At 45.0% G+C, this 17,017-nt stretch overlaps 1 pseudogene; it reads right to left on the bottom strand.

Annotated features, from left to right (window-relative positions):
* The window catches only part of LOC112070535 (D-glucuronyl C5-epimerase B-like), a 21,167-nt pseudogene extending 5,363 nt beyond the window's left edge, over positions 1–15,804 (bottom strand).
* Positions 15,805–17,017: the final 1,213 nt, after the last annotated feature.

Raw genomic sequence — 17,017 nt, 5'->3', positions numbered from 1 at the left:
CCCAACAGATCCACAGATTAAGCCATCTGTACACTGCCCTTTCCCACCTGGACAAAAGGAACACCTATGTGAGAATGCTGTTCATTGACTACAGCTCAGCATTCAACACCATAGTGCACTCAAAGCTGATCACTAAGCTAAGGACCCTGGGACTAAACACCTCCCTCTGCAACTGGATCCTGGACTTCCTGACAGGCCGCCCCCAGGTGGTAAGGGTAGGCAACAACACRTCTGCCACGCTGATCCTTAACACTGGGGCCCCTCCGGGGTGTGTACTTAGTCCTCTCCTGTACTCCCTGTTTACCCACGACTGCGTGGCCAAACGACACCAACATCATCATTAAATTTGCTGACAAGTGGTAGGCCTGATCACCAACAACGAGACTGCCTATAGGGAGGTGGTCAGAGAACTGTCAGTGTAGTGCCAGGACAACAACCTCTCCCTCAATGTGAGCAAGACAAAGGAGCTGATCGTGGACTACAGGAAAAGGCAGGAAGAACATGCCCCCATTAACATCGACAGGGCTGTAGTGGAGCAGGTCGAGAGTTAAGTTCCTCGGTGTCCACATCACCAACGAACTATCATGGTCCAAACACACCAAGACAGTCGTGAAGAGGGCACGACAAAACCCTTTTCCCTCTCAGGAGACTGAAAAGATTTGGCATGGGTCCCCAGATCCTCAAAGAGTTATACAGCTGCGCCATCGAGAGCATCCTGACCGGTTGCATCACCGCCTGGTATGGCAACTGCTCGGCCTCTGACATTAAGATGCTACAGAGGTTTGTGCGTATGGCCCAGTACATCACTGGGGCCAAGCTTTCTGCAATCTAGGACCTATATAATAGGCGGTGTCAGAGGAAAGCCAATAAAATTGTGAAAGACTGCAGCCACTCTAGTCATAGACTTTTCTCTGCTACCACAAGGCAAGCGTTACCGGGGCTTCAAGTCTTGGACCAAAAGGCTGCTTAACAGCTTCTACCCCCAAGCCATAAGACTGCTGAACAATTAATCAAATGGCCACCGGACTATTTACATTGACAACCMCCCCTCCCATTTGTTTTGTAAACTGCTACTACTCGCTGTTTATTATCTATGCATAGTCACATCACCCTTGCCTACATGTACAAATTCCCTCTAACCTGTACCCCCACACACTGACTTTTTTAAACTTTAGTATATTTGGTAAATATTTTCTTAACTCTTCTTGAACTGCAATGTTGGTTAAGGGCTTGTAAGTAAGCATTTCACAGTAAGGTCTACACACACACGTGGCAAATAAAGTTTTAATATTACTTAATATTATTATTCTATATATTTCAAACTTCATCTTTAAATTAGAAACAGTGAGAAGAGCGGCGCAGACAGAGAGCGCGCGGCAGACCAGGAGAGCGGCGCGGCGCGCAGACCAGAGAGCGGCGCGGCGCGGCAGACCAGAGAGCGGCGCGGCGCGGCAGACCAGAGAGCGCGCGCGGCGCGGCAGACCAGAGAGCGGCGCGGCGCGGCAGACCAGAGAGCGGCGCGGCGCCGGCAGACCAGAGAGCGCGGCAGACCAGAGACGCGGCGGCAGACCAGAGAGCGGCGGCAGACCAGAGAGCGCGGAGACAAGCAGCGTGGCAGACAGAGAGCGGCGCAGAGCTTCATAGCTGGGAGACAAAGATAGAAAAGGAGAGTCCTATAAAGAGAAGGGAGAGAGCAATGCAGAGAGAGAGCGAGAGCCACAGACAGCGGTAGACAGATGTAAAGAGCGAGGGGGCGAAGACAAAGTGAAGCGAGACACGTCCTATTTTAGAAACAAAGACAAGAAATTAGGCAAGCGCACACAGAGAAAGGAAAATGGCCCACATTAAGTGATCAGAGACAGACCGTGAGGTGAAATTCAAGCTAATCTATTTCAACGTCAGGTACCCGGAGGCTAGCCTCCTTGTCCCACTAGAAATAGCCTGGGCTGCCTGGCGGGTGGCACCCTGATGAATAGATAGTTCACCTAAAGAGCTCATGACAGAGACAGCAGAACCCACTAGCCATGACAATCACATTAGCGGCTAGCGTTAGGCTAGCCCATAGTGTTTTGGTGGTGGGGGTGATTATTCTGCATTAAGCAGTGAGGGGGTGTGAATCAGTTWATTTTTTTTCTTGTGCAACAAGACAACACTGGACMAATGGGTGTCAATAGTTTAAAGAAGCTTCCTCATCTCATATCTCCTTTCCTTCATCTGCACCCAATGTAAAAAAAGGAGGGATCCACCATATTGCTTTCCGCTATCCTCAGTTCAGAGTAGATTAAGGACAAGAAATGAGAGAAAGACAGTTAAGTATCAAGTATAAACCGGCAAGACCAGAGAAAAGGACGGCAGAGTTTACGATATTTAATAATGGAATAGTTGAGGTTGTGACGTTTTCTGAATTTGGGAGCATAGTGTTCAGTATTCATTTGTCTGCCTTCAGTTCTCCTTACAAAACCCAGTCAGTTGCCAGGTCGCCCTCCATCTATCTCACAAACACTCAGCGTGCACATCTATTATTTCTCAGGGGCTGCTGGGTAAAAAAAAGACATGTCTGATGTAGAAAGGATACCTGGCGCATGAAGACTGTCCAAAGAAAATAAATCATTTTAGGTGTGAAAATGGCTTATAATGGTTCGACTATTGCTTAGACTTTCCTGAGCTATGTTGAGTTTAAAGATGATGCAAGCCACTCTCACTTAAAACTTACATTTACACTAGGGCCGCGTGGCACCAGGACTGCAGCTGGAAGCACCATGGCAGGGGATTGCTACTCCTGCTACACGCTCCAGGAGTTAAATTAAGTCTTCGGTTTGGCCTAGATTCTATTCAGTGTCTGGTGTCTGGCCTAGATTCTATTCAGAGAGCCCTTAGCCCCCTCCACACACACTCCTCTGGATGAAGAGCGTCATATACATCATTAGAGGTTGTGTGTGTGTGTGTGTGTGTGTGTGTGTGTGTGTGTGTGTGTGTGTGTGAGAGAGAGAGACTAGGGGAAGAGAAAGACCGTGAGAACACGACTAGAAAGTGATAAAGAAAAGCTCTATGGGTTGAGGAGAGAAGCTTCTCTCTCCAGTAATGACACCCTGCTAGAACTTAACTCCTAAAGATTCATTCAACTTCAGCAGCGACTCCGTCACCTGATAAGAGTTTTCCATAAGCGCCGACCATCGGCGTAATAGCCGATAAACTGCTGTCAGCCGGCTACTTTCTCCACTTCATTAATTAACTAGGCTTCTTTTCATTTAAAAAGTTTCAATTCGCTAGTCAGAAAAGTCGGTAGAGCCTTCTCCCACTCGAATGAACGACATGAATCTTCTMGTGATCTATTTATAGGACAGGCGCCTGWCAGTCACAAAGCCAGAGATGACAGGGACACACTGCTGGATTGTCAGTCTGCTATCTGTCCCGCCTCTCGGTACCCGTGTGATCTTTGTGCGATCTGGTTGGCTGCAGTCAAATTTCTTTTCATGGAGGAGCGTGATACTCTTCAACGTCTCCTGTGAGTGAATTTACACTTCCAATGTACATTAATACAAGTAGTAACGATGAGTTAAAATCCACTTAATTATTGTTTTCAGGCATATTCATTTATTTTCTTTTGGCGTGTTTCATAGGCCTACTATAGCCAAGCATAGAGTCCGCGCCCATAGACTATTTACTGTGCTTTGATTGACGACCAACCAGCAAGTGTTGACCAGTTTAAAAGGTGTCGAACTGACTGAAAAGTCAATCTTCTAGATCCCTTTGCCATTTATAAATCATACGTTGCTATTTATAAGTCCATGGTACCGCATCGGGACAAGTAAACCAAAAGATCTTTGATTTTTCCTAGGATTCCAAGCCGATGTCGAGACTTGCCAGTGACCTCGACCGTGACTCGTCAGTGTAGCCTGGTGATGGTCGCTCGCGAACGGCTCTTTTTGAACGGATCTTTTAGGTGAAGGAATCGAGTCGTTCATTTAGCTCCTCCAATTTACATACTGTTAGGCTACTACTGCTTTTTTGGCAATTATCTGCAGTAAATTATGAAAACAGTCAGTGAAGATGTTGAATCCTGGCTGCAGAAACAATAAGTAGTAAAGAAAAGATAATAACAGATTGAAGGTTAAAAGCTAATGTCATGGTATTATTCAGAATATTGATATAGGCCTACCTGATTTGATTAAAGTGTCCACAAGTAGTCAACTGCTGCTTTCTGTGCAGCAAAGCCCATGTTAAACACCGGCTTCATTCTTCAATCACACCTGTAGGTCTTTTCATGTCTTTTAATGGGCGCCTGACTTTGTATAAAAGTGGGCGTGCACAAACTGGTGGGGGGTCTGGGAGTCCTCCCCCTAACATGTTTTATATGTTATTTAAAAACCCATTTCCCTGCAATTCTATATTGTTTCTCAACAGGGAATCCAAGTTTACATAAAAAAAATTGGGGGGTTTTGTCACAATAAACTGAATTGAAAGAGTAGACTACTTGTGCTGCCATCCTGTTAGAAGGTAAAAGATTATTTTTAATACAATGGTTAAATGGATTTTCATTGTGTTCCATGGTGTTATTTGCCCCCTAGTGGAGCTTTCTGGTACTTAGACTGTACGCAAACAGGAAGTAGAAGAATTCGTTCTGCACGCATAGAAGCAGCTAAAAACAACGCTAGGTTGCAGGTCTTTCAGTGTAGTTATTTCTTGTCACGCTTCAGCCTCGGAAAATATTTGTTTGTAAGTTCGATTCAAGCATTTAGCTAATGGTGATAATTTTGTTATTGATAGAGTTGCTTACATATCAATGTTGGTTGGTTGCATTTACTCACACAAATTGCAATGTCTTTCATGTATGCCGTTAGCTGTATTACTTTGTTCGTGCGTCATGCAAACGAATTGTAAAATATACAATACTGTAGTTTTGTTACTGTTTCTAGTGTAATATGCTTTGTTATTTTACATAGATGGTTGTACATTATTAGAGTAATGAAAGGAGTTAGCAATTACCATATGAGTAACAATTAGCTATATGGTTTGGCATCATGCCAGATGCATGGTACCTTAGCACGTGCTTTGTATTCATGCAACTTCAAATGTATAATGTACAGCTACAGTATGTCGGTGTGAATTGAATACTAAAGTATATTCTTTTCTGTATTTTGCAGTTTTACAACAAWCGTTTTCAATATATTCATTCAAGAAAAGTCACGCCTTGGGAGTTTTATTGAAGACTTAGTTGTTAGCTATCTGTCTAGTTTTGCATGGGAACGCAACTCAAGGGCAGAATACTACTCTTTTCTAACAAGATTACTAATCTACCGCCTTCCCTCAAAATCCTACCCACAGTGATTGATTGACAGGTCTGAAACTCTACGAACTGACTCAAACACCCCTGCCCTCCCCTGACAATCCCACCCACAGTGATTGATTGACAGGCCAATCAAGGGGTAGGGGTGTCAAACTCATTCCATGGAGGGCCTAGTGTCTGCAGGTTTTTGCTTTCAATTAAGACCTAGACAACCAGGTGTGAGGAGTTCCTAACTAATTAGTGACCTTTATTCATCAATGAAGCTCAAGGGAAGAGCAAAAACCYGCAGACACTCGGCCCTCCGTGGAACGAGTTTGACATACGTGTTAAAGGGATAGTTCACCCAAAATACAAAATKACATTTGTTTCCTTACCCTAAAAGTGTGCAAAGCAGCRGAGCCAATCAAATAAATTATTTGAAGAACAAACCTCATTGTGGAAATTCATGTTGCAGTAAAACTGTAAATATGACTAACCTCAAAACCTGTTTACTGTTAAAATCATTCCCGCGGGCCACCCCCCTTTTCTAGGCCCACGGACCAATTTCACATAAGAAACGTATTGAATAATAGAATACACAAGGCACAATATCGAAATRCTGTCCGCTAGACTAACTATATAAACTTGTAGTAAGCATGTAAACATTTGCCTCCGCCCTAAGGCAAAATCCACCCTAGACAAAATCCAAAACAACTAGCATGCTGAATTCATCCATTTTAAGAAATGCTAAAGTCATGCGTCTCTGCTTAATACAACAACAAATTTTACCAATGCGGGAGGTAAAGTCATTAACGTATTCAATAATTTAGCTGTGTATTTCAGATGGAATATAGACAGAATGTACCAGAGGAAACCAAAATAGAGCTTGTTCTGCAAAACAACAAATCCCTGGGGGGTATGCCCCCCCCCCAGACCGGAACTCCCTGGGGGGTATGCCTCCCCCCCCCCCCCAGAACCCCTGGGGGGTATGCCCCCCCCCAGACCCGAACTCCCTGGCTGGCTACTTTCTTCATGTACTTGCAGAAAACACTGCTGATATACATTCTAATAAGTAAAACTGTATGCCTACGCCTCCCTTCTAATATAGAAACGCAAGGCATAAAGCGACATGACATCACGTCAAAATAAATCACTTATTGTTCCGTGAATTGCATTTATACGTCAAAGAGGCCTTTTGAACAAGAAATGTAAACAAATGAGTCCACTTGACATCTCCACTCTGACCAAGTCTGTTGTGAGAAAGTCTCTCAGTGAATGGTGAAAGCTTTGAGTTGGTCCCAGAGTGATTAGGCAGGGTTAAAGTAGGGACAGAGATGAAAGGAGACCCATGTTTAATGCATTATGCTCCAAGGGGCCTTCGCTAAATAACTTTTCCATGGATACCAGTGAGCATCGGGTAGAAACTCTCCCTAAACCTTATAGCTGAGCCCTCGGGTCCCTCTGGCTGTGACGACCTAATTAATGGAGTGATATAATCACCCCTTTATAAGATACAAAGTTGCAGTTGAGGTGTGAGAGTGCGAGTCTCTCATCATAGGAAATGGGTGAGAGAGAATAAGTAAGCTCCCTCCAGCTTCATACAGTACCCAAATGGATTCTGCTCAGCTCCTGACTGACCCATTTCCGCCCCAGCGAAATGCAGCCCTCCATACCTGTGGTGCAGAACACTGTTGGGTAAAGGTAGCAGCATTTACTGCCCAGCTGGACCTAATAACAGGGTGCAGTTCAGCCATGCAACAAATCTAGAGTGACGCACAACGAATAAATCTGCAGGGGATTGACTTTTTCCTATATACAAACTGCTGTCAGTAAATTCCTATGACTGTTCCTGAGACAATTGTTTCCGGTCAGTGGCTTATTTTTCTCATTCAAAAAGAAGTTAAAAGGTTTCACATTTTAATGTTGGTCATTTGCATAATTACAGTGTGTCAGCAGGTAGTGAGAGCACACCACATGTTTATCACTTCAGGCACATGTGTATTAATATGTAATATAAAGCGCTGAGTCTTTTTGCCTCATTCATCAATTAATATCAAATGCAAATTGATGGAGTACAGAGTCCAAAAAAGTTGTGACTTCACTTTCAAGATTAATGACATAAGCTCCCTGAACTGCTACCCTCACAGTCCCCTCCCGCCCCTGCTCTGTCTGGCTCTAACACAGTCCCCTCCCGCCCCTGCTCTGTCTGGCTCTAACACAGTCCCCCCGCCCCTGCTCTGTCTGGCTCTAACACAGTCCCCTCCCGCCCCTGCTCTGTCTGGCTCTAACACAGTCCCCTCCGCCCCTGCTCTGTCTGGCTCTAACACAGTCCCTCCCGCCCCTGCTCGTCTGGCTCTAACACAGTCCCCTCCCGCCCCTTCTCTGTCTGGCTAACACAGTCCCCTCCGCCCCTGCTCTGTCTGGCTCTAACACAGTCCCCTCCCGCCCCTGCTCTGTCTGGCTCTAACACAGTCCCCTCCCGCCCCTTCTCTGTCTGGCTCTAACACAGTCCCCTCCCGCCCCTGCTCTGTCTGGCTCTAACACAGTCCCCTCCCGCCCCTGCTCTGTCTGGCTCTAACACAGTCCCCTCCCGCCCCTTCTCTGTCTGGCTCAACACAGTCCCCTCCCGCCCCTGCTCTGTCTGGCTCTAACACAGTCCCCTCCCGCCCCTGCTCTGTCTGGCTCTAACACAGTCCCCTCCCGCCCCTTCTCTGTCTGGCTCTAACACAGTCCCCCCCCGCCCCTGCTCTGTCTGGCTGTAACACAGTTCCCCTCCGCCCCTGCTCTGTCTGGCTGTAACACAGTTCCCCTCCGCCACTGCTCTGTCTGGCTCTAACACAGTCCCCTCCCGCCCCTGCTCTGTCTGGCTCTAACACAGTCCCTCCCGCCCCTTCTCTGTCTGGCTCTAACACAGTCCCCCCCGCCCCTGCTCTGTCTGGCTGTAACACAGTTCCCCTCCGCCACTGCTCTGTCTGGCTGTAACACAGTCCCCCCCCGCCACTGCTCTGTCTGGCTGTAACAGTCCCCCCCGCCACTGCTCTGTCTGGCTGTAACACAGTCCCCCCCCACTGCTCTGTCTGGTCTAACACAGTCCCCCCCCGCCACTGCTCTTGCTGGCTGTAACAGTCCCCCCCCCCTGCTCTGTCTGGCTGTAACACAATCAGTCTTGTTACTGTAGTGTTAAAGCTGCAACATGTAACTTTTTGGTCGACCCGACCAAATTCACAGAGTTGAGTTAAAGATCTGTCATTCTCATTCCAAGCAAGTTTAACAAGCGGTAAGTTCAAGGTTCTCCATTTTTTACTTTTGGTTTTGTACACCAGCTTCAAACAGCTGAAAATACAATATTTTTTGTTATTGAAAATATATTTCAAAGCGGATTAGATGGTACAATGATTCTCTACACATTGCTTATTTAGTCAGTGAATTCTGCATAGTGCATCACCTTTAAAGCAGGCCTTGTTGCTGTGTTCCAGGCTGCGTCACATCCGGCCGTGATTTGGAGTCCCATAGGGCGGCGCACAATTGGCCCAGCGTGGTCCGGGTTTGGACGGGTAGGCCGTCATTGTAAATAAGTATTTGTTAACTGACTTGCCTGGTTAAATAAGAGGTTCAATGAAATAAATAAGTACAGACAGGCTACATCTCTGCTGCATTTCCACCACCTACCTTCTGCATTAGGATGCCAGTAAGACCCTACATGTTGACGAGGGGCTGTCAAAAGATAATGAATATCTATTAGACAACTCCCCTCAAGTATACAAGGCCACTCACCAAATAGCATTGAAGGGTCCAGCATGATGATAATGTGGTTTGGAGCCAAAGCTTTCTGAAATGGGCTATTGATTTCTGGGGGCTTCATTTTAACAAGAGGTGCCATCAGTAATGACTTTAGTTAAGGCCGGACTCTCATTACAGCAGGCTAGCTGGCCCCGTTGTCATTACAGCAGGCTAGCTGGCCCCGTTGTCATTACAGCAGGCTAGCTGGCCCCGTTGTCATTACAGCAGGCTAGCTGGCCCCGTTGTCATTACAGCAGGCTAGCTGGCCCCGTTGTCATTACAGCAGGCTAGCTGGCCCCGTTCTCATTATAGAAGGCTAGCTGCCCAGTTCTCATTATAGAAGGCTAGCTGGCCCAGTTCTCATTATAGAAGGCTAGCTGGCCCCGTTCTCATTATAGAAGGCTAGCTGGGCCCCATTCTCATTATAGAAGGCTAGCTGGCCCCCATTCTCATTATAGAAGGCTAGCGGCCCAGTTCTCATTATAGAAGGCTAGCTGGCCCAGTTCTCATTCTCTCATTATAGAAGGCTAGCTGGCCCAGTTCTCATTCTCTCATTATAGAAGGCTAGCTGGCCCTGTTCTCATTCTCTCATTATAGAAGGCTAGCTGGCCCTGTTCTCATTCTCTCATTATAGAAGGCTAGCTGGCCCAGTTCTCATTCTCTCATTAAAAAAGGCTAGCTGGCCCAGTTCTCATTCTCTTAAAGCTAGCATTATTCGTTGTCGATTCCAACGCTAACAAGGCCTCCAAGCTAGAGTTCCAATGCCTTCTTAATTGGCTTTACAAACAAATCAGTAAGATTATGTTTGCAGTAGAAGAAAAAAAAGCCTAATTGCATTTAGGTGGAGGGGCAGGTGGTGCAGGTCTGACATGCCGTTGGTAAATGGGATCTGTCTTGTTAATCAAGCCTGAAATCACATCAGCACAGAATAAGTCAACATTTTTATTTAGCCATCACACACACACTTCACTGGATTGTCCTGATTTCCWAAAGGATCTGGAATTTCCCTAAGAAAAGCAGGTTGTTATCAAGCCATGTCTGATTGAGTTAAAACAATGTGGAAGGGCAAAATATAATCTCTGTTYATACCTGATTCATCTCAATGGCGCTTGATCATGATTTTCTGTTCTAGTCAAATCCACCTTCTATTTAATTCATATTACAGGGTACTACAATGGTACAACATCCATAGAGAACTAAATAGTACTTGTTAGGCAGCAACATGGCAGCTACCATGCAATGACCATAAATACCATGTAGAATAATAGGACTCATAGCATGACGCCTGGCTGTAATATGGATTTACGGTCAGAATTTGACTAAGCCAAGAAAGTGGAAGTGGCATATGATGAAATGAACCCCTAGAGAGAGAGAGAGAGAGAGAGGAGAGTGAGAGGCATCAGAGAGGAGAGAAATAACAAGGAGAGAAATGGAAGGAACATGACGAGAAATGTTCTCTCCTTCCACACTTGGCAGTATCGCTGGGACTTCCAGTAAGGAGAGAGCGAGAGAACGAGAGACAGCACAAGAACGAGAGCGAGAGAGATACAGAGGAGACATACTCCTAGATGAAAAAATAAAATAAAATAAAAAAAACCCTGCTCGCGCCATTGTGCTGTAGTCACGGCAGAACAAAAACCCAAGGCCATCCTTGGGGAGAATTTCTTGTTTAAACAGAGAAGATAAATGAAAGTGGACTGGCAGAGCAGTAAGGACAGGGACGAACATAGAGGTAGGGAGACGCTTGGTTACACTCCGGCTCAGTAAGTGGAGCACTGAGGACAAAGGCAGACAATGTGAGTGAGCTTCTGAGATACTGTGCTCTTTTCAAGTCGTGTGTTATAGCCGACATATTCACACCTACCCACACACCAACACGAAGCATACTTCACAACCCACAAGATAGTCAAATAGAACACACAAATCAAAATCAAATGTTATTGGTCACATACACATATTTAGCAGATGTTATTGGTCACATCCACATATTTATCAGATGTTATTGCGGGTGTAGTGAAAGGCTTGTGTTCCTAGGTACAGCAGTGCATTAATATCTAACAATTCACAAAAATACACACAGATCTAAAAGTAAAAGAATGGAATAAAGAAATATATAAATATTAGGACGAGCCATGTCAGAATGTGTGCGAGACACACACACACAAACTCAGCAAAAAAAGAAACGTCCCATTTTCAGAACCCTGTCTTTCAAAGATAATTCGTAAAAATAACTTCACAGATCTTCATGTGACAGTATTCACCTAGGGGTCATGATTTGGGGCTGTACAAATGTTTGATGTATTAGAATAATTGATTATATAAGACCCCTTTACATTTATAGGGTCCTAGACTACAGATTAACTAAATATATATTCATTATAGTTGTAGAATTGTTCCACAGTTGTTTGCTCTTTCTCTCTCTTATAATGTGTGACTGAGACAGAACTCTGCAGGGGAGTGTGGGAGATAAGAGACGACTCAGACATTCCACAGTAAATCTACTTTGGGGAGGGGGCATTTATTGCCTAGCTTTTAGATAAACACTGAACCTCTATGTTTGTATAGCTGTGGATGCAGGGTTTTGGTCTCAGGAGTAAAAAAGGTAATGACGTAGTCAGTGACATCAAAGGTGGGACTTCGGTTTAATAAAATAAATTGAGACCTTGTGTTTGATGCAGAACTTACTCAGCAACATTCGTGCTATGTTGCTGTTTGTCAACTTCTGTCTGCAATTGCATTAATAAAGGTTTTTGAATGACTTAATTAAAGATAGTCCAAATGCTAATTTCACCAATGAGCCAATGATGATTGACAAGGAGGAAAGGCACAAACCTAACAATTGTAAAGGGTATAAACACTGTTATCCATTCTTGTTCAATCAACCATAAACAATTAACGAACATGCACCTGTGGAACGGTCGTTAAGACACTAACAGCTTACAGACGGTAGGCAATTAAGGTCACAGTTATGAAAACTTGGGACACGAAAGAGGCCTTTCTACTGACTCTGAAAAACACAAAGAAAGTTGCCCAAGGTCCCTGCTCATCTGCGTGAACGTGCCTTAGGCATGCAGCAAGGAAGCATGAGGACTGCAGATGTGGCCAGGGAAATAAATTGCAATGTCCGTACTGTGAGACGCCTAAGACAGCGCTACAGAGAGACAGGACTGACAGCTGATCGTCCTCGCAGTGGCAGACCACGTGTAACACTTGCGGGATAGGATGGCAACAACTGCCCAAGTTACACAAGGAACGCACAATCCCTCCATCAGTGCTCAGACTGTCCGTAATATTCTGATTAGGCTGGACTTAGGGCTTGTAGGCCTGTTGTAAGGAAGGTCCTCAACAGACATCACCGGCAACAACGTCGCCTATGGGCACAAACCCACCGTCGCTGGACCAGACAGGACTGGCAAAAAGTGCTCTTCACTGACGAGTCACGGTTTTGTCTCACCAGGAGCAATGGTCGGATTCGCGTTTATCGACGAAGGAATGAGCGTTACACTGAGGCCTGTACTCTGGAGGGGGATCGAGGTGGAGGTCTGGGGCGGTGTGTCACAGCATCATCGGACTGAGCTTGCTGTCATTGCAGGCAATCTCAACGCTGTGCGTTACAGGGAAGACATCCTCCTCCCTCATGTGGAACCCTTCCTGCAGGCTCATCCTGACAACCTCCAGCACGACAATGCCACCAGCTATACTGCTCGTTCTGTGTGTGATTTCCTGCAAGACAGGAATGTCAGTGTTCTGCCATGGCCAGTGAAGAGCCCGGATCTCAATCCCAATGAGCACGTCTGGGACCTGTTGGATTGGCGGGTGAGGTCTAGGGCCATTCCCTCCAGAAATGTCCGGGAACTTGCAGGTGCCTTGGTGCAAGAGTGGGGTAACGTCTCACAGCAAGAACTGGCAAATCTGGTGCAGTCCATGAGGAGGAGATGCACTGCTTTACTTAATGCAGCTGGTGGCCACACCAGATACTGACTGTTACTTTTGACCCCCCCCTTTGTTCAGGGACACATTATTCCATTTCAGTTAGTCACATGTCTGTGGAACTTGTTCAGCTTATGTCTCAGTTGTTGAATCTTATGTTCATACACATATTTATACATACTAAGTTAGCTGAAAATAACACAGTTGACAGTGAGGATGTTTCTTTTTTGCTGAGTTTACATATACATACACACACACACACAACACACTACCGTTCAAAAGTTTGGGGTCACTTAGAAATGTCCTTGTTTTTGAAAGAAAAGTAATTTTTTTGTCCATTCAAATACCATCAAATTGATCAGAAATACAGTGTAGACATTGTGGCAAGTTAGATAATCCAACTTGATCATTTTAAAAAGGCTAATTGATCATTAGAAAACCCTTTTGCAATTATGTTAGCACCACTGAAAACGGTTGTGTTGATTAAAGAAGCAATAAAAAAAATAAAAAAAACTGGCCTTCTTTAGACTAGCTGAGAATCTGGAGCGTCAGCATTTGTGGGTTCTATTACAGGCTCAAATTAGCCAGACAAAGATCATTCTTCTTAAACTCTTCGGTCTATTCTTGTTCTGAGAATGAAGGCTATTCCATGTGAGAAATTGCCAAGAAACTGAAGATCTCGTACAACCTGTCTACTACTCCCTTCACAGAACAGCACAAACTGGCTCTAACCAGAATAGAAAGAGAAGTGGGAGGCCCCGGTGCACAACTGAGCAAGAGGACAAGTACATACTGTCTAGTTTGAGAAACAGAAGCTGTTTTTCCAGTCTCTCGGTCCAAGCTTTGAGGCACCTGTTAGACAGACATCGCTTTCTGGATGATAGTAGGGTGAATAGGCCGTGGCTCGGGTGGTTTGATCGATGATCTTTTTGGCCTTCCTGTGACATCGGGTGCTGTAGGTGTAGGTGTCAAACACTCACACAGAAAATAAGCGACATCCTCACTCCACAGATATCTGATCAGAGACTAAAACCACGGGTACCACACATGGAGAGCATCACACTCCATTGTCTACCAATAGTCCACCATATCCACGTTGTGAAACAGGAGACCCCGGCGTATCGGTACAAGCACAAAATGGTGCTCCATTAAGTTGCCACAATCAGGTCTCGTGATCTGCCCGATCAAATCCCAGTTTAATTTGCTTAATGCAACTCAATTGATGGTGCATTATTCACAAGGGGCCAGAGGTGGATTTCTCAAGCCTGGTTTCCTGGAAAATTCTCCTACGGACTGTGCAGCTAAATGGCTCTTAAACTCGTACGGACACTGGCCTTTAAGACGGGTCCGTTCAGACTGCTTTGCACATAACCACTAAGTGCTGGCCCTGACGTGCCATGTATAAACTAGTGTGTGATAGAGCTTAAGTAGTTCCTTTCCTGGTGTTTATGGAGTTGGGGACAAAGGCAATGAATGTTGGGCTACTTTGCTTTTTTACATTTGACTATTCACAGAATGTTTCCAATCCTGGTCTTGGGTGGGGCCATTCACAGGGCCCTATAAAATCCACATTGCGGAGAATGAGGACGGAATCACGGAATCCAGATATTAAAACGGAATTCACAATATTCAAAAAAGTATTGAACTTGGTAGAAAACACATTAATTTGCCCAAGACAAGACTAGAACAGAATGCATCAGTGATTCGTATTTTCCTGCAACTTTATGAAGCGGCGAGGAATGCCCGTGTCTGCGCGGCGAGGAATGCCCGTGTCTGCACATTGTGTAGCCATTAGCGTGATGCTAATTATAACCATCTTCTGTTAGATGGAAAGGCTTTCCAAAAACCTTACCATTTAAAATGTCTACCACAAAGTAGCCTATGCCTACCTGGCAGAATGATATCATGAACATTTCCATCAATCCAGTGGCCATTTGCTTTGCAAACTCTCCAACCACAAGAGCGCTACACAAACATTGCTAACCAAACAAACAGTCTCGTTGGATCATACTACACCCAAAATCAAAAAAATATGACATTTTGTTATTTTTCAATTTTTTTCAAGGTTTCTGTAATTCCAAACGAAGAAAACTAAATTTGTGGAAAAACAAATAAGATTTTATAAGGCCATACATTCGTGATAGTATTGATCAATAAGTAGTAATTAAGGCGATTAAAGGATTGATAGACTAGCTCTGATTTCCTGTGCGTCAGGTGAATCAAAATAACGGTTGTAATGTGGTTGGCTGCAATAAAATGCACTTTTCTCTGTGGACGCGTCACGGATCAATGTTGGCGCTCAAGGGATTTGACTCACCTTCCACTCCACTGATGCACTTGACACGGTCGCGCACTCCACGTTGTATGCCTCGAAGGACATGAAGACGCCGTCCGGGTGGTAGGGCTCACGCTGCGCGTACACCTTGGAGTAGCTGTGCTGGAACTCGAAGCGCTCGTAACCGTCGTACTGCACCACCTTGCCGTAAACGTCAAAGTACTTCTCCAGCCAGCTGAAAGGGAAGTACACTTCAGCACCGTCCCGCCGAGCCTTTATCGTGACGTATCGTTAATCAGGCAGTCGATCTCTTCGTACTTGATGCCGGCAGCTCCGCCTACTATGGGCGGCGGCTCCGGGGGCTGCGGAGGTTGCTGCTGGCTGCTAATGCTGGCGTCGCCCCCTTGGGCTGGGGGTGGCGGCGGGGCCCGCGGGAGGAAGCGCAGGGTGGTGTCGCTGGAGCAGCGGTTCCACAGAAGCACGGTGAGGAGGGTGAAGAGGGCGCAGATGACGATCAGGGTCTTGTAGTTGACCGGGCCGCCAGGCAACGCATGGTCACAGCACGCCTGCACAGGGGGAAACAGAGACTTATTAATAGTATCCTTTGACAACATTAAGTATATAAGACATATACAGTGCCTTCGGAAAGTATTCAGACCCGAACTTTCCCCACATTGTTACGTTACTGCCTTATTCTAAAATGGATAAAATCGTCATTGCCCGCCCCCCCCTCAATACCCCATAATGACAAAGCAAAAACAGGTTTTTATACATTTTTGCAAATCTATTACAAATTTAAAAAACTGAAATATCAGATTTACATAAGTATTGTGGATGGGTCTGAAAACTTCCAATGTAGATACAGGCAGCCTTCCTACTTCATTTGCCGCAGAGGAAGGAGTTTAATGGCTGTGAAAAGGAGAAAACTGGAGATGGATCAACAAAAAGAGAAAGAAGGAAGTCGGTAGAGAATACAAATACTCCAAAATATGCATCCTGTTTGCAACAGGCACTAAAGTAATACTGCAAAAAAATGGCAAAACAATAAACGTTTTGTACGAAACACAAAGTGTTATGTTTGTGGAAAATACAACACTTACTGAGCGCCACTATCTGTATTTCCATCATGTTATGGGTATGCTGTAATTGTTAAGGACAAGGGAGATTCCAGGATAAAAAAAATTAACTGAATGGAGCTCAGGACAGGCAAAATTCTAGAGGAAAACCTGTTCCGTCTGCTTTCCACCAGACACTGGGAAATTAATTAACATTTCAGCAGGACAATAACCTAAAACAAAGCCAAATTTACACTGGAGTTACTCACCAAAAGAGACAGTGAATTTTCCTGAGTGGTCAGTTACAGTTGAGACTTAAATTTACTTGGAAATCCAAGAGCTGAAAAAATGGTTAGCAATGATCAACAACCAAATTTGACAGAGCTTGAAGATTATATATGTTTTAAATAATGGGCAAATGTTGCAACAATCCAGGTGTGGAAAGCTCTTAAGAGACTTACCCAGAAAGACTAATCTCTGCAAAGGTATGTCATGTGTTTGGCCTGTTGGTGAGGTTTGAAGCGGTGAGGAATTTATGGACCCCACATAATACCTTTCCCCTTTCCTCTCTCTACAGAGTGACTCTTGAAAGCCCTTTGTTAACGTAGAGGGACTCTGATAACATCAAAAGGTGAGGAAAGGAACCATATTTCGGTAATCCAACCGCACGTGAAAATATGCGTTGGTACTTAATGAAAATTATGTCAAAAT

The sequence above is a fragment of the Salvelinus sp. IW2-2015 genome, unplaced genomic scaffold, assembly GCF_002910315.2.
Source record: "Salvelinus sp. IW2-2015 unplaced genomic scaffold, ASM291031v2 Un_scaffold1352, whole genome shotgun sequence".
In the NCBI taxonomy this organism is placed as follows: domain Eukaryota; kingdom Metazoa; phylum Chordata; class Actinopteri; order Salmoniformes; family Salmonidae; genus Salvelinus; species Salvelinus sp. IW2-2015.
Note: the sequence above shows the minus strand (reverse complement) of the source record. Positions and strands in the feature narration are given on the sequence as shown.